Raw genomic sequence first — 19328 nt, 5'->3', positions numbered from 1 at the left:
TATCAAAAAAGCCAAAGAATTCAATTTTTATTAAAATCAAACTTAGTTTAATTTTGGACCCTTTGGTATTTAATGTAGACCAATTTGAAAACGGGACTAAAAATTAAGAATCTACATACACAGTTAGATTTGGCATATCAAAGAACCCCAATTATTCAATTTTTGATGAAATCAAACAAAGTTTAATTTTGGACCCCGATTTGGACCAACTTGAAAACTGGGCCAATAATCAAAAATCTAAGTACATTTTTAGATTCAGCATATCAAAGAACCCCAAGGATTCAATTTTTGTTAAAATCAAACTAAGTTTAATTTTGGACCCTTTGGACATTAATGTAGACCAATTGGAAAACGGGACCAAAAATTAAGAATCTACATACGCATATCAAAGAACCCCAATTATTCAATTTTTGATGAAATCAAACAAAGTTCAATTTTGGACCCTTTGGGCCCCTTATTCCTAAAAACCTGTTGGGACCAAAACTCCCAAAATCAAACCCAACCTTCCTTTTATGGTCATAAACCTTGTGTTTAAATTTCAAAGATTTCTATTTACTAATACTAAAGTTATGGTGCGAAAACCAAGAATAATGCTTACTTGGGCCCCTTTTTGGCCCCCAATTCCTAAACTGTTCAGACCTCAACTCCCAAAATCAATCCCAACCTTCCTTTTGTGGTCATAAACCTTGTGTTTAAATTTCATTGATTTCTATTTACTTATACTAAAGTTATTGTGCGAAACCAAGAATAATGCTTATTTGGGCCCTTTTTTGGCCCCTAATTCCTAAACTTTTGAACTAAAACTGCCAAAATCAATCCCAACCTTCCTTTTGTGGTCATAAACCTTGTGTCAAAATTTCATAGATTTCTATTTACTTAAACTAAAGTTATAGTGCGAAAACCAAGAAAATGCTTATTTGGGCTCTTTTTGGCCCTTTATTCCTAAAATTTTGAAACAAAAACTCCCAAAATCAATCCCAACCTTCCTTTTGTGGTTATAAACCTTGTGTTAAAATTTCATAGATTTCTATTCACTTTTACTAAAGTTTGAGTGCGAAAACTAAAAGTATTCGGACGACGACGACGAAAGACGCAAGACGACGCAGGACGACGACGCCAACGTGATAGCAATATACGACGAAAAATTAAAATTTTTGCGGTCGTATAAAAACTTAACTATAACCACTGAACCATGAAAATGAGGTCAAGGGCAGATGACACCTGCCAGTTGGACATGTACACCTTACAATCCTTTCATACACTGAATATACTTCTCCTATTGCTTATAGTATCTGAGATACGGACTTGACCACCAAAACGTAACCTTGTTTACTGATGAATATACTTCTCCTATTGCTTATAGTATCTGAGATACGGACTTGACCACCAAAACGTAACCTTGTTCACTGATCCATGAAATGAGGTCTAGGTCAAGTAAAAACTGTCTGAAGGGCATGAGGACCTTGCAAGGTACGCACATACCAAATATAGCTATCCTATAATTTATAATAAGAGAGAATTTCAAATTACAAAAAAATCTTAACTTTTTTTTCAAGTAGTCACTGAACCAAGAAAATGAGGTCAAGGACATTGGACATGTGACTGACCGAAACTTCGTATCATGAGGCATCTATATACAAAGTATGAAGCATCAAGGTCTTCCACCTTCTAAAATATAAAGTTTTTAAGAAGTTAGATAACACCGCAGCCACCGCTGCCAGATCACTATCCCTATGTTGAGCTGAAGTCGCAGGCTGGACAAAAACCAGTTGGAAAATTGAGGCATCAAACATAAATTTTAAAATCTGTAATTTGATTATTTGACATGCCTAGGTATTATAAAAACCCATGACCAACTGCACTGACCATAAAAGAGGAACATCTAACCCAAAGAAATTAATCAGAAACTTAAAAGAAAAACATCAAACCAAAACAAAAATTGTTTTCAGCCATATTTGAGATATAATTAGGTTTGTTAAAAAAAAGTAACTTTATTTTCCATATAATCGAAGATTCTGTTTTCACTCAAATTAAATTAAAATTCAAAGAGATTACATTATATGGTATAAAAAGGTTTTATTTTAAAACTATTTTAAACTACTTTAGATTTTTCAATCTATTTTAGATTTTATGAATGTACGTTGTACCTAAATGTCACTAGATAACATATATATTGAAGACATTTGTCAACTTTCATAATGACAGCAAAAAAAATTATTGTAGATATTGAAGATAAAGTCATTTTAAATGGTATTTAGTCTTGTGAGACTCCCAGAGTATAATAATGGAGAATATGAAATAATTTCTCTGAAGACGTACAAAATCCAGAGTATGTTTCCTTTTATAGTTACATTGAAGTCACCATAGTCCAGTGTTAAGTTTCACATAAAAATCTTAAGTGTAAAATCAATCTTATGATAAAAAATATTTAGTTGAATTGTTATGGAATATTTTAGACTTACGATAAATTTTACACTTACGATTTTTTGTGAAAAGGACTACTGCTATATGATGTTTATTCAATCATGGTAATCACTGTACAACCTATCAGCATCATTATAAGCAACAGACAGTTATTTCCAATTGTTTTCTGTCTATCTTTGTAACATAACAATAATATCATACTTACAGCTCATATAGATTCAAATATTTTGTCTTCTAATTTTTTCACTGTATACAATAATGATGTTGATGATGGATTGGTGTTAATAATCTGAAACGACAAATATTAAAAGCATATCAGGATAAAACCATGTTAATGAGATAAAATATGAACCCTGCTTTGTACTTAACTGGCTGAGCTGGTTCTAGTTCACAAGGTAACTGCTTGGTAGACATATCTCCTTGGGTTGAAGTCATTAAACTTTGCTCAGTGCTTGGAGCACAAAAAAACATGCTTGAAACATGAAATCCAGCATTTTGATTGGTTTATTTTTGAGCAGGAGTACAAAAAAAATGACTCGAAAGTTTAATGACTTCAAGGCCTTACCTGGATACATTAGTTTGATTCTGAGCTGAATAGTCTTTCTCTTTCTTTGAAATGCACATACTTTGCTTTATGCTTTACAGTGAAGTTCAAAATACCAATTTTTGAGTCTTTTGTTTGACCCTGAGCCTGTGATTGTGAACATTACCTTAAACACTTAAGGCCATCGTAAAACCACAAGACCACCAAGACAGATGAAAGAAAAAATAAAATAATGGGCTGATCAATAGCTTATATTACTGTTTGGCTGGCCCGGTTAAAACTCTACTGTGCAATAGTAAGTACTATGAATTTGTTTAATTTTTTCTATGGTACTTATTTTCATGGATTGAGAAAACATTGACTTTTTGTGGATACATTGTTTTTCCACAGGCAGACAACCAGTCTATAAAAATATTTGTTTTTTGTTGAACATTTATTCAATATGTTCAGTTCTTTACAACATGAACCACATAAATATGTACCCCACGAATAACTAGAGGCTCTCAAGAGCCTGTGTCGCTCACCTTGGTCTATGTGCACATTAAACAATGGACACATATAAATTCATGAAAAATTGTGTTTTGGTGATCATGATGTGTTTGTAGATCTTCCTTTACTGGACATTCTTCTTGCTACAATTATCTCTATCTATAATAAACTTGGCCCAGTAATTACAGTGGAAAATATATTCTAAAAATTTACAAAAATTTACAAAAATTTATGAAAATTGTTGAAAAATGAATATAAAGGGCAATAACTCCTTAAGGGGTAAACTGACAATTTTGGTCATGTTGACTTATTTGTAGATCTTACTTTGCTGAACATTATCGCTGTTTACAGTTTATCTCTATCTATTATAATATTGAAGATAATAACCAAAAACTGCATAATTTCCTTAAAATTACTAACTCTGGGGCAGCAACCAAACAACAGGTTGTCTGTTTTGTCTGAAAATTTCAGGGCAGATAGATCTTGACCTGATTAACAATTAATCCCCTGTCAGATTTGCTCTAAATGCTTTGGTTTCAGAGATATAAGCCAAAATATACATTTCGCCCCTATGTACTATTTTTAGCCATGGCGGCCATCTTTGTTGATTGGCAGGGTCACGCCACACATTTATAAAACAAGATACTCAAATGATGATTGTGGCTAAGTTTGGTTAAATTTGGCCCAGTAGTTTCAGAGCAGAAGATTTTTTAAAAGAATACTAAAATTTTAGAAAATTGTTAAAAAATTAACTATAAAGGACAATAACTCCTTAATGGGTCAACTGACAATTTTGGTCATGTTGACTTATTTGTAGATCTTACTTTGCTGAACATTATTGCTGTTTACAGTTTATCTCTATCTATAACCAGATGCTCCGCAGGGCACAGCTTTATACGACCGCAGAGGTTGAACCCTGAACGGTTGGGGCAAGTATGGACACAACATTCAAGCTGGATTCAGCTCTAAATTTGGATTGTGTTAAATAGTTGACACAGTATAGGTTTCTGACACAGAATGAATGTGGTCTAATGAACTTAAAATACTTTTTTTTCCTTTGAGCAATCACTATGCTGTTGAATATTAATCCTCTCAAAAAAATGTTTGAAGAAATTTTCTTTTTATTAATGAAATCTGAAATGAGAAAATTTTAACACCCCCCCCCCCCCCATTTTTTTTTCACATCCTCCTTCCCCTTTTTCCAAAACTGATCTCAATTCAAATTTCTAATGGAGTTTGCAACAATAACTACTCATTTAAATACATTATAAACTATTAAAATGTAACAAAAGGTGCTTGTTATCACTGAATGGTAAAGATTGTTTTAATTTATCAGTTGGTAGTAAAAGTGAATATACATTGACAATGATTTAAGTTGATTCAACTACTATTCTGGACAAAGAAAGATAACTCCAATCAATTGAAAATTTCTTGCTATTGCACAATATTGTGCAATAAGATATTTCTTGCTATTGCGCAATACTGTGCAATTGAAAATATTTGCTATTGCACAATACTGTGCAATTGAAGATTTCTTGCTATTGTGCAATACTGTGCAATTGAAAATTTCTTGCTATTGCACAATACTGTGCAATTGAAGATTTCTTGCTATTGCTGAATACTGTGCAATTGAAAATTTCTTGCTATTGCACAATGCTTAATATAATAATTTTGGATCCTGATTTGAACCAACTTGAAAACTGGCCCATAATCAAAAATCTAAGTACATGTTTAGATTCAGCATATCAAAAAAGCTCAAGAATTCAATTTTTGTTAAAATCAAACTTAGTTTAATTTTGGACCCTTTGGACTTTAATGTAGACCAATTTAAAAACGGGACTAAAAATTAAGAATCTACATACACAGTAAAATTTGGCATATCAAAGAACCCCAATTATTCAATTTTTGATGAAATCAAACAAAGTTTAATTTGGACCCGATTTGGACCAACTTGAAAACTGGGCCAATAATCAAAAATCTAAGTACATTTTTAGATTCAGCATATCAAAAAAGCTCAAGAGTTCAATTTTTGGTAAAATCAAACTTAGTTTAATTTTGGACCCTTTGGACTTTAATGTAGACCAATTTAAAAACGGGACTAAAAATTAAGAATCTACATACACAGTAAGATTTGGCATATCAAAGAACCCCAATTATTCAATTTTTGATGAAATCAAACAAAGTTTAATTTGGACCCGATTTGGAACAACTTGAAAACTGGGCCAATAATCAAAAATCTAAGTACATTTTCAGATTCAGCATATCAAAGAACCCCAAGGATTCAATTTTTGTCAAAATCAAACTAAGTTTAATTTTGGACCCTTTGGACCTTAATGTAGACCAATTTGAAAACGGGACCAAAAATTAAGAATCTACATACACAGTTAGATTCGGCATATCAAAGAACCCCAATTATTCAATTTTTGATGAAATCAAACTAAGTTCAATTTTGGACCCTTTGGGCCCCTTATTATTCTTAACTGTTGGGACCAAAACTCCCAAAATCAAACGTAACCTTCCTTTAGTGGTCATAAACCTTGTGTTTAAATTTCATAGATTTCTATTTACTTAAACTAAAGTTATTGTGCAAAAACCAAGAATAATGCTTACTTGGGCCCCTTTTTGGCCCCTAATTCCTAAACTGTTCAGACCTCAACTCCCAAAATCAATACCAATCTTCCTTTTGTGGTCATAAACCTTTGTGTTTAAATTTCATTGATTTCTTTTTACTTAAACTAAAGTTATAGTGCGAAAACCAAGAATAATGCTTATTTGGGCCCTTTTTTGGCCCCTTATTCCTAACCTGTTAGAACCAAAACTCCCAAAATCAATCCCAACCTTCCTTTTGTGGTCATAAACCTTGTGTCAAAATTTCATAGATTTCTATTTACTTAAACTTAAGTTATTGTGCGAAAACCAAGAAAATGCTTATTTGGGCCCTTTTTGGCCCCTAATTCCTAAAATGTTGGGATCAAAACTCCCAAAATCAATGTCAACCTTCCTTTTGTGATCATAAACCTTGTGTTAAAATTTCATAGATTTCTATTCACTTTTACTAAAGTTAGAGTGCGAAAACTAAAAGTATTCGGACGACGACGACGACGCAGACGACGACGCCAACGTGATAGCAATATACGACGAAAAATTAAAATTTTTGCAGTCGTATAATAATATTCAAGATAATAAGCAAAAACTGCAAAATTTCCTTAAAATTACTAATTCAGGGACAGCAACCCAACAACGGGTTGTCCAATTTGTCTGAAAATTTCAGGGCACATAGATCTTGACCTAATAGATTATGTCAGATTTGCTCTAAATGCTTTGGTTTTAGAGTTATAAGCCAAAATCTACATTTTAGCCTGATGTTCTATTTTTAGCCATGGTGGCCATCTTGGTTGCTTGGCAGGGTCACACCACACATTTTTTAAACTATATACCCCAATGATGATTGTGGCCAAGTTTGGATTAATTTGGCCAAGTAGTTTCAGAGGAGAAGATTTTTGTAAAAGATTACTAAGATTTACGAAAAATGGTTAAAAATTGACTATAAAGGGCAATAACTCCTAAAGGGGTCAACTGATTATTTTAGTCATGTTGACTTATTTGTAAATCTTACTTTGCTGAACATTATTGCTGTTTACAGTTTATCTCTATCTATAATAATATTCAAGATAATAACCAAAAACAGTAAAATTTCCTTCAAATTATCAAATTAATTCAATCTACTTGGCCAAATTAATCCAAACTTGGCCACAATCATCATTGAGGTATATAGTTTAAAAAATGTGTGGCGTGACCCTGCCAACCAACCAAGATGGCCACCATGGCTAAAAATAGAACATAGGGGTGAAATGTAGATTTTGGCTTATAACTCTAAAACCGCAGCCTTTAGAGCAAATCTGACATGGGATAAAATTGTTTATCAGGTCAAAATCTATCTGCCCTGAAATTTTCAGATGAATCTGACAACCCGTTGTTGGGTTGCTGCCCCTGAATTGGTAATTTTAAGGAAATTTTGCTGTTTTTGGTTATTATCTTGAATATTATTATAGATAGAGATAAACTGTAAACATCAATAATGTTAAGCAAAGTAAGATTTACAAATAAGTCGACATGACGGAAATGGTCAATTGACCCCTAAGGAGTTATTGTCCTTTATAGTCAATTTTTAACAATTTTCATAAAATTTGTAAATTTTTATTAACATTTTCCACTGAAACTACTAGGCCAAGTTCATTATAGATAGAGATGATTGTAAGCAGCAAGACTGTTTAGTAAAGTAAGATGTACAAACACATCACCATAACCAAAACACAATTTTGTCATGAATCCATCTGCTTCCTTTGTTTAATATTCACATAGACCAAGGTGAGCGACGCAGGCTCTTTAGAGCCTCTAGTTTAAAGTGTCTTGAGAATAAGAGTTATTTGTCAGTCTAATGTCTCGAGAATAAGAGTTATTTGTCAGTCTAATGTCTTGGAATAAGAGTTATTTGTCAGTCAGACACTAATCAACAAGTCTGTAATTCAAAAGCAAAGTCAAAATACAAATGATTTCTTTTAACAGTACCCAAAAAAGTGTTGTTACACCAGGAGCTAAAAATATCTTTCCATTTAAAAAAACAAGTTATCATTCTTGTTTTAAAAGTCCCATATTATAATTGTACAAGCAAATAATGAGGCTGTGTTTCATGACATAGAACTGGACAAGAAGACATGCAAAATGTAACATTATATTTCAGAAATTTCAAGTTATAGAAGTTTGCTTTAAGTTTAAATGATATTTTTGGTTAATCTCTTTCCAGAGATAACATGTCACAATCATATATTCAATGGAAAAAAAATACAAAAATGAAACATGGCCGAAAAAAAAAAATTGCTAAACAACAACTTGCACTATATATTTTAACGAAGTGACTGAAAATAAACTGATTTGTCCTATTATGTTCATTTATTACATATCATTATTAATTGCCAGATCTATACAAAATCCACTTATCATTTTACAACTGTATATACCAAACAAATAAGTCAATATCTGCAGGCACATTGCAACAATTGCTAAAAAAAACCATTCAGACAAAATAAATTGAAAAGCATGAATAACAAATAGATGAAGAAGCAGTTGTTGCAAAGAATTTAGTTACAACATTTCAATATTTATCTGATATCTTATTTTCATCATAGACTTAGAGGATTATACATATTTCTGTTATCTAAAATTGGGAGTAGATCATTCCATGGGACAATTAAGGAAACTTCCAAAGAAGTGTCATAGTTGAGACCTTAAGCATTAGTTCCATCTTTTTTTATTCAATGTTTGGAATATTTTTTAAATTCAGTCATATAGTATGATATTTGTACATGTACCACTATTAAAAAACCATACATCCTTTCCAGCAAAATAATCATAACATTATACCTAAATGGATAAATTATGATTGATAACAAAATATATATTCTGGTACAAAATTACAAAAACAGATTGTTATCAGGAGATATAAGTAAAAAAATTACTTAATTGGAGAATGAAAAAATGTCAAGGTATTTAAAAAAAATAATATTCATAAAAGTATTCCTACAATAGTTTTGCAAAAGAATATTGCATCATTCACTTGTTTTTGATGACCAACACTACAAAAGGTCAAAAAAGAATTGTAGACAGAAAGATAATGAATGAGAGGGTGGGAAATGGGAGTCAGTGGGGTGGGAACTGGGGAAAGAGGGATCAAAAATAAGGATATTCATGGGTAAACACTTACTTTACTGTTAAAGAAGATTCTGGTTACAGGTATTATGAATCCCGATTCAATAAAATACAGAAAACTTTTTTTTAAATGTGACTTTCATACTCAGCAAGATGCTACAGATGCCACACTGAAAATTTTAATCTTATTTTCATAAAAGAAAATTTACATACAACCTGTTAACTACCAATCTGGTGTATATCATAAACTTTATGTTAAACAGACAATCTTTGTTTATAAACACATATTTTTTTCCTGTGGTAAAGATTAACCTTCAAATAATATGAATACAAGGGTAGGTAGGTGTCAATGAGTGAAAAACATCTATAACAACAGATGAATGTTTGTGGCATAATCTCTTGAGTCAAGTTATGTGACTCATTAAAGATTGACAATAGCGGTTGATCCAGAAATTTTTCATAAAGGGGGAGGGGAGGGCAGGGGGTCACTGACTGCATTAAGAGGGGACCCACTCCAGTCACACTTCAGTGATTTCCTATAAAATCAACAAATTTTTTCCCACCCCCTGGATCCACCTATAGACAACCAAAAATCTGCCATGCATATTTACGTGTGATGGGTTCAATTTCAACTATTTTTTCAAAATTTTATGGAAAACTGAGCCCATGCCTTCATCTTGTCATGATCGCTAATTCCATAAAAAACATATAAAAAAGCTGAGATATAATTACTACACCTCATTGCAGCAGTAAACATCTAAGACACAGATTATTACACACAAAGCTCCTCCTTTGTTTAAATCTTGTCAACTTTTCAGATGTATGATGAATTCCTTGTCTTCCACTTAGAGGCATTTTCCTGTTCACCAAAGCTACTTTGTTCAAACAGCATTGTGAAGTATTTTAATTTTCTATAATGATGTTAATGAAGAGTTTGGGGAAATGGATTACCCCTCTACCATTTGATGTTATTTTTGCTTTTTAGATATTCTGCAATTTGTTTCAAGAGCTTTTCCATGCAAGAAATTTTTCTCTTTAGTCTAATGAAATTGTTCAAAGGGATCAAAGATTTTTCTTCCTGTTAGTGAAAACATTTCCATTTGATAGAAAGATGTAAATTAGGAGAATTTAAATTGACAATATTTTACATTTCAAACTCCTCTCAAATGGAAAATGCAGTCATGTTTAAGGTTCAATTATCCGGAAGTTAAATTTCAACCTTACTGTACTTTCAATGATGTATGGTATTTTTTTATGCGTGTACATTTCTTGTTTGCCTTCAATAAAATTCAAGTTGAAGACGCTTTAAACAGTGCATGCTTAATAGTACTTCTTAAATAACCAATAATAAAATATGGTAAGTGAAATGTTCATTCAATATGGCTAACCTTTATCCAAATCCATTCTTTTATAATTCAGGAATGACAAAATTTCAGAGTTACAACAGCAACCATTACATCAGATAGCTATAATATCCTTTATTAAGATTTTTTTAGCAATTATAAAAAAAACAATTTGTAACCCTTCTTTATTCCTTTAATATGTTTTTTTTACATCAAAGTTCTAGTTGATCGATATATGAAATAGACCTACACCCTATAAAATTAGGAATTATTGTATAATTATGTACAATCTGATCCTATCTGTGGTGGCAATTGGTAAAAAAAATCTAACGAGACATCTAAGAGGATTTACAGCTTAAATCGAAACCAACACGAATATTAAAGAGACTACACAGGGGTTTCAAAATCTCAAATTTCCACAATGCTTTTGTCGTTTTTGAAAATTAAACGTACCACACAAATGTAAATGTCATAACTGAGATCACTTTTCAAATTAGTGAGTTGAATTGCCTTCAATAAACAACTTACACCAAGCTTTCCACAGTATAAATGTTTAATGTGCTTTTGATTACATAATGACTCTGGAACTGCCGTTTTAAAAGGAACATGGCTACTTAATTACTGATTTAGAGAGTTAAGGCTGTGTAACTAGAACTTTCCATTCTCACTTTGTTTTATATCACTATGTAAGAGCAATAAAGAATATAAATCCTATGTATGACAACTCCGCTACATCATGTATTCATTTTTTAACAAAAAAAGGTTCAGTATATAACAACTCTACAGGGGAAAAAAGATGAATAATTCATTATATTGTCTATAAATAACTACCTTATCATATGAATATTGTAATATATAAGGCCTATTAAGTTTATTTTTTTTTTTAATACACCAATTCTGAGCACAGCTAGAAAAATCACTCATATGTCTCATGTATCTATATAATTAGACATTAACTATTTATTATCTCAGCTGAGGCTAGATTTTGTTGTAAAGTTAACACCGATCTTTAGTTAATGCATAACAAAGTCAGGTGTTTTAAAAGGAATAAAGAGAACACATTTTTTATATATATTTATGACAACACAAATTCAAATTAAGTCCTTGTGGTTATAGTGTAGCCCAATCTATCTTAACAGTCTTAGTAGTCTGTTAACACTACTGGTTCTTTATGTGGTTGTCACAAGTCAGGAACCTGGTATTCAGTGTGCTGTCTGTCATTATTTGTTTGTGTTTTTCATTATTGTTTTAGAATAAATCAAACAGTTGGTTTTTTCTTTAGTTTTACATCTTGTCATGCTGGGTAGAGCCTGTTATAGATTTCTATATGGTTAGGATTTTGCTTGTTGTTTAGGCCTGTTTGATGCTGTCTCTGGTGGATAGTTATCTCATTGGTAATCATACCGCATCTCCTTATTTCTTTGTTATCAGGTTAATAGTTTCCCAGAGGTCAAGAAAAAGTATGTTAAATTATACAAATAGATTTTTGCTTTTTTCTTCAACTTTGGTGCTTTGTATTATAATCTAAAACCAAAGTGACATACATTCAGAAAATATCTCTCAAAAAACAAGTTTTGAAAATAAACAAAAATTTAAAACATGTGACATTCAATAATATTCCCATATCAATCGTACATTGATGTTGCCCTCACAAAAAATGAAATATGCAGGTAGCATTGTCCTAGTCATCAATGAGGGGGATAGGACCTTTATCAGGACTCCGGGATGGGGTGTTTTTAAGCTTGGGACTTCGGGATTGATCCTTTTGGGATTTCAGATTTCTTTTCTTTGAATTTAGTGACCTCAGGATTTCTTATTTCTAAGCCCGGGATTTTCGGAATTTTGTGTTTTTAAGCCAGGGATTTCGGGATTTTGTGTTTTTAAGCTCGGGATTTTGGGATTTTGTGTTTTTAACCCCAGGATTTTGGGATCAGGACCCCTCCTACCCCCCTCATCAATAAATGATTTTCTTGTCTGAAAAGCTTTGTTTTATTTGTTGTAAGAAAACTCTTCATTTTTTTAACAGAGACAATTTGTTGAAAGAGGAAAAAAATTTTAAAAAACTTTGTTTTAACTTACAGCTGTTGGATGTATAATATAAATCCGAATAAAAAAATAACCACTTAGATTAATCCAGACATCTATAATTAATTATAATACTTCAGATAATTTCAAAAATACTCAATCTTTTTCAAAGTCTGAATACAATAAAAATCCATTTAAATTTCCACATAAACCTTCTGTATTTGTTTTTCTAATTGGAATTAAAGTTCTCTACAATAGTTCCTTTTGTAAGGGTTGAATATGCTAATTATTGACAGAAAATCATTTTCTTAAAAGCACACATGTAAAGTAAATAGAATACCATCCATTTACTAACTTTAGATGTTTGTATAGCATTGCTTTGGCTTTGTGTGTGATATTTGTACATACTTATGAGTTGGTTCCGTGTGGTAATAATATAACTTTCTCTAAAAAAAAGACCAGATTTTTAATTGTCTGACTGATAAGTTAGCATGTTGCTTGGTAACATGATAAACTTCAAGTTGACATGAAAGAAAATTCAGTTAGACCCATTTTTACACAATTTTTGTCATAAATAACAAAAGTTCCATTGAATCAGACATAAGAATCTTAAGAATTCAGATATATACAAATTTCTGTCTTCTTGAACTAAGTCTCAGCTTTCTCAGAAATGATTCCATGACCTATCTATATGAGACCAAATAAAAATGTTCCCATATTTCAACATCTTTCTGAACAAGTCCATTTAATGAAAAAAAGATTGTAAATTTTATACTGGCATTTTGGACCTATTCAAAGTCCTTGTTCCTATTGACTTTCATTGCTTTAACCCATGAAAAGGACTATGCACTGTGATGTAAACAATACATTTAATGTTTTATGTGTCCCTTAAAAGTGGATACACAAGGATATACTAAATTATAGGTGTAATTTTGGATACTATCTGAACATAGGGTACTCATTGTGTGATAAAGAGGTATGGAGGGATTGATGGATTGGTATTTTAAGTCTTGTAGCAAATATTACAAACATATAAGTATCAGAACATGTTAATGTGATATGAAGATGACCCTGCTTTGTAGTAAACTGACAAGTTAAGCTAATGGTAACAAAATTGCTTTTAACAGTTTACAAGGTAGCAGTTGGCAGGAAAACATGTCATTCTATCTGGACAAACACTGCCTGACTTCTAGTAAATTACCAATTTTGAAGTCTTTGAAATGATCTGTATCAGGATCATACTCATAACCCCAAAATTTTACATGCATACTAATGTGAGATCACCCAAGGAGTTAGGATGAAAAAGGATTTAATGGGGGATTTTCTAATGGAGGAATACCACAGTATAGAGTTAACATTACAAAGACTAAAACATGTGTTTAAAGATGTGTGATTGAAGTTCAACAAATAAAGTACTACTAGATATAAATTTCAATAATGAATATTGCTCTTTCTAGGCATCTCTAAAAAGCTGTTGATAACAAATTAGTTCTAAAAATCTGTAAACAACAAAAAAGATGTCTCAATTTCCACTACTGGCACTATTATACTGGTTGCCAATAAACATCTGCAGTTTTACATGGCAAGTTATATTCATATATTATCATATCATCACCAGGTAACAGAGGAAGATGAAAACCTTGTAGAAATAGTGTATACCCAATTAAATTCATTCATAAAACATTGGTGGATCTATAATTATTGAGGATAGAAACTCTTTCTAAGAAATTTTTCTTTGTATCATATAAAAAATTTACTGAAGTAATCTACACTTGATATTTTTATCATCATAAGATAAAGGGCTGCAAGACCACCTAGTGAGTAGCAACAGCACGTCAAGTCTGAGCAATATGTTTACAATATTTTTTTCTGTGCAACAACTCCAGTTGATATGCATCATGAATGATCGAGAGGAAATATCCACCAGAGATTGTCACAAGTTGGATTTCATGCAAAGCAACCATTCCATTGTCCATTCCTACTGCATGCACACAGATATGACCTATGGCATGGGTTAATGCACCTGTCAACTGCATATATATAAACCAATGCTGTACTCTTCAATTAATTGTACAAAACAAACTCACAAAAACATGTGTTGCTTCCTTTTGATGGTCAGTATGAATCTTTAATATGGTAAAGAAATGTAAATTTACCCCAAAAGATTGAACAAGCTGATCATGGAGCCAAGTCCAGTTTTGAAACCAATTTGTTTTTAATTCATTGTCGATTTGTAAAACTGCACTAAAAATGTAGCACTGTATGATATTAATATTTCAGACCTTGTATGTTTAAAACAATTAACATACATTCTTATAAAACATGGCTTTTAAAAACATCTATAAAATAAATATAAAATATATTTAAATCCTATTCAACAAAGCATTCCTTTAAGTTCAAATTTCTTAATCCATTATAATTTGACAATATCCCAAATCACTTTATGTTTGAGAGAAAGCAAATAAAAACTAATAAATTCTCACATATGGTTAATAGAAATCTGACAATAATAATAGACCCATATAACTTCTGAGTGGGTTTATTTCATGCAAGTGATGAAAATAATATCTCATAATTGAAAGTACTGACATATAGTTTACACCAATAGATATTTTAATGATTTAAGTGAAAGAGACTTAATTTCATTGTAAAATTAAATATAAAAATGGAATATGAAGCTTAAGTTTATAAAACTAATAAACATTTGCTTTTTAAAGTATATTCTGTTCAAAAAGGGTACAGTGGTCCATATAGCATGTTGTTTTTAAACATGTTTTTTTCAAGTAACCATAAATAACGTTTCTGTCTATAAATTTCTATCTTCTAAAACGCAACATTAAATTATACATTCTGTTTAGTTTGCTATTATTTGAATTCTCTGAAAATTTTCCTCATTGCTAGGATACCTTCTATTTATATAGAAGTCTTGTTCTTCTGTGTAGAACCAACAAATGCTATAAGGATAAAATTGAGAATGGAAATTAGGAATATGTCAAAGAGACAACAACCTGACAAAAGAGCAGATAACAGCTAAAGGCCACCAAGGGGTCTTCAATTCAGCAACAAAATCCCTCATCCAGTGGTGGGCTTCAGCTGGCCACTAAATAAAAATGTGGACTAGTCCAGTGAAAAAGGATGTCAAGGCAACTTTCTTAATTTTTATAATTAATCAAATATAAATGTGCACTGGCCATTATATTATATGAACAGAATATTCTCTGGATGTTTAAAAAAATATCAACAAAACCGCTTACAATTCGAATGATACACCAAAACAGACAGGGGCATAACATGGTCATCATATTCAATCCCCTTCACTTTACAGTTTGAAGCTAAAATTATTTATGTAGGTAACAATTACTATATATTTCTCCCTTTACTGATATCAACAGTTTAGTGATTTCAAATGAAACTGAATCTTAAATAGCCCTGTATGCCCAATTAAACCACTATCATGTCCTTTTTGTGTTTATCTATACAACATATCTGTTTCTTTACATTTTTTTATGTTAGGTTTCATTTACATTTCTGCAATTATATTTCAATCGCAGGTAAACAGATCAGAAGTATATTGTTTATGTAAATAGAAGATGGATTACAACATCTGTAAATCTATCAATACTTCAAAAAGAAAGACATAATGTGGGAGGATCACATTTTGTATCTGAATCCCATCACAACTGTTCTTTGTAAGTTATATAAATATTTAATATCTATTTTATAAAACATATTTCTTGACATAAGCATTGTCATTGACGTTTAATGTTAGAATTCTAATGTGACCAAAGTAATAAAATGACATTGAATCATCATTAAAACCAGGAATTTGGTCCTTTATAACATATTTTGCAGAATATTAAATGGAATGAAAAAAACATATCTACATTAAATAATATTGTCAGTTATACTCTGGTATATGTGAAACTACATTATCTTAAGATATATGTCCACATGTGTTGTATGATGGTTATTGTCATTTGGAAAACTCAGAACTCAGCTTTCTTTTTACATCTTGTGTCTTTATTGATGTAATATAACGCCAACATTCCAATGATATCATCACTATACATATGCAAATACATAAGCAATATTGCCAAAAATCAGTTATGGTAATATCACAACCATATAAAATCAAGAAAATGTACTATGACTGCAAATGCAGGGGCGGATCCAGCCATTTTAAAAAGGGGGTTCCCAACCCAGGATAAAGGGGGGGGTTCCAGCTATATGTCCCCATTCAAATGCATTGATCGGCCAAAAAAAAGGGGGGTTCCAACCCCCAGAACACCCCCCCACACCGGATCCCCCCATGAAATGAGACAACTTTACAACAGAGACCAAAAGATGAAGAGGATGCAATTATAGGTCATTGAACTGCCTTCAACAACAAGCAAAAACAATTCAAAACAGAAAACTAACAACCTAATTTATGTACAAACCATAAATGAAAAACAGATATGATATATATACAGCAAACAATTGAACACCACTGTATTAAATAATGCTTTCTTCAAAATCTTCTGTTTTAACATTATTGCTGAATACTGCAATAATTTTAACCATATAAAATTGATCTTTACATATCAAAAATACACACATGAAAATAAATACAATGCAGTGCAAAGACTTTGACCACCCAATCAAGCATGCAATTATATTGAGCCTTTTTGGCACACTAATTAATTACTAATCTCCTTTTCAATTTATAAAGTTCAAGAACTTTAACACTTTTTGACTGTCTATGAAATTCACAAGAAGTATTTGGAAAGTATGTATGAAAATATCATATCATATTCAATACATGACATTAGAGGAGTTTTTAAAATTAAAGCTTTTAATATTTGGATCTGCCACATGTGCATGGGCTTGTCCCAACTTCTCAGTTCATATCTTACATGTTCTTTTTTTTATATTTGGAGATCTAGGGTGTTTATATCAAATCTTTCATTAAGGTCTCTGTAATGTGTATTTGAAACTTTTGAAGTGATAATTTAGCAGAGGCATATTTAGGCTTGGGCCCCTTTTGTGGTAAAATTTTGGTTGGTTGGAATCACTGAAGTGTGATGGGAGCAGCAGTCAATGGTCCCCCACTTATGAAAATTTCTGGGTCCGCCACTGATTAGAGCCCAAACATGACAGCCACTGCCTATCGTAGGGAGGCTGTATGTGGTTGCTACTGTATTCCAAAGCTATTGTGTTATGATAACCAAAAGACAATTCTACAATGGTTTCACAGCAGTAAGAGTGGCCAAAAAATGTATCTATAACACTAAAGTTTGCACAGTTTACCAAGTTTTCAATTCAAGAGAAAATTAACCTAATATTTTCATACTGCAACTTGTTATTTCCTAAAAATAGAAACACAGCTATATTTTGTACAATGTCAATTTCATCATGGATCACTTTTTCCACAATCAGGTGTTCAGTATTGAAGGGATGAAAATAAGTTTGAAATTTGTACAATGTATTATAATTTTTAAAAATAGCTATCAATGTCTTAATTTCAGTTGCAGTATAAAAACAGTATTGGGTCAATGTCATAAAAATATTAACTTTTTTGTATTCGGCACACATTACTGGAGAAGGGCTTAATTGGTAAAACCTAGCCCTTTCCAAGTTTCTCAGACTCATTCAAAAAAGTTTATATTTTTCTGACATTGACCTAATATTGTATATTTCTTTCATCTTATACCTCATGAATTTCCTGTACAAAAAACTTTCAATATCAAAACAGTTTTACTTACAAATCTTCTATTTGTTGATGGTTCCTTGGCTGTATTCTGGTGTTCTGAAATGTTAACTTCAGTCTCCTTTATTTCAGTCTGGTTATCCTATGGCACCTGTCAATCAAAACAAAAGAAGAAAATTCATTGGATGGACAATTCAGTGACATCAACATCATCATTGGACAAGCTTTTCACATAGTGACATTAACATGCTTTTCACATAGTGATATTAACATGCTTTTCACATGCTATGACACCATAGTGTTTCTATTTTATCAGAAGATGTACATTTCAGTGTGCAAGATTTCAGAAACTTTGTTCCATTTATAGAACATTTGCACTTTTGTTAGCTGGGTCAAATGTACTTTTAAAGATTTATTTTACTATAGAGATGTGTTTTCCCTTAACAATAATGAAACATGTCAATTGTAAATGAAAGTATAATATTTCATCAATATAATTAAATGTTGGTTTGTCTTTAAAATAAAAACAATTATAAAAATCTCTCATTACAGTTTTTCAGTACCCAGATGATTTTTTTAATATAGATAACAAATGTTCAGACTACAAAATTACTAGCAGCAACAAAACTATGGGAATTAATATTCTGAAATTAATTACAGACTGCAGGCTAAGAATGGGAATTATAAAATGTTGATTTTGACTTTTTTAGACATGATGAATGATAGAAAAATTACATACATGATTGTAGATTCAATATTTCAAGATACATGTTCATGTCCTAAAATGGTGGTTGCTTGTAAAAATGCTTGGGCGTTGACTGACCTAAGGGGAGCCATGCTTCAGTGATTCCCTATATATAATCAACTAAATTTTTCCTCACATAAAAGATATCCTCTAGTTTTCTCAATTGAATTGGTTCAGATTATTGATGTAGTGGCCTTAAATAGCTGACCACAAGGTATGGGTATTTCTCATTGTTGAAGGCTGTATGGTTGCCTATAATTGCCTACATCCTCTTCATTAAACTTTAGTGAATAGTTATTTCATTGGCAATCATACCACATCTCCCTATTTTTATATACACATTTGATGAAAATTGTGAATGGT

At 31.4% G+C, this 19328-nt stretch overlaps 1 protein-coding gene across 10 annotated transcripts in view; it reads right to left on the bottom strand.

Annotated features, from left to right (window-relative positions):
* LOC143064082 (thrombospondin type-1 domain-containing protein 7B-like) overlaps positions 1-19328 on the bottom strand; it is a 197639-nt gene that overhangs the window by 153712 nt on the left and 24599 nt on the right. For 8 of the 10 annotated variants that reach the window (XM_076236622.1, XM_076236631.1, XM_076236626.1 and 5 more), the window contains exons 2-3: positions 18276-18371; positions 2630-2713 (exon numbers count right to left, since the gene is read on the bottom strand). The gene's annotated coding sequence lies outside the window, so the exon portion shown is untranslated. The remainder of the gene's footprint in view (positions 1-2629; positions 2714-18275; positions 18372-19328) is intronic. The other 2 variants (XM_076236627.1, XM_076236628.1) reach the window with 1 other exon arrangement.

This window comes from Mytilus galloprovincialis, chromosome 2, assembly GCF_965363235.1.
Source record: "Mytilus galloprovincialis chromosome 2, xbMytGall1.hap1.1, whole genome shotgun sequence".
Taxonomy (NCBI): Eukaryota; Metazoa; Mollusca; class Bivalvia; order Mytilida; family Mytilidae; genus Mytilus; species Mytilus galloprovincialis.
The sequence above is the reverse complement of the archived record's forward strand: the minus strand, read 5'-3'. Positions and strand labels throughout refer to the sequence as shown.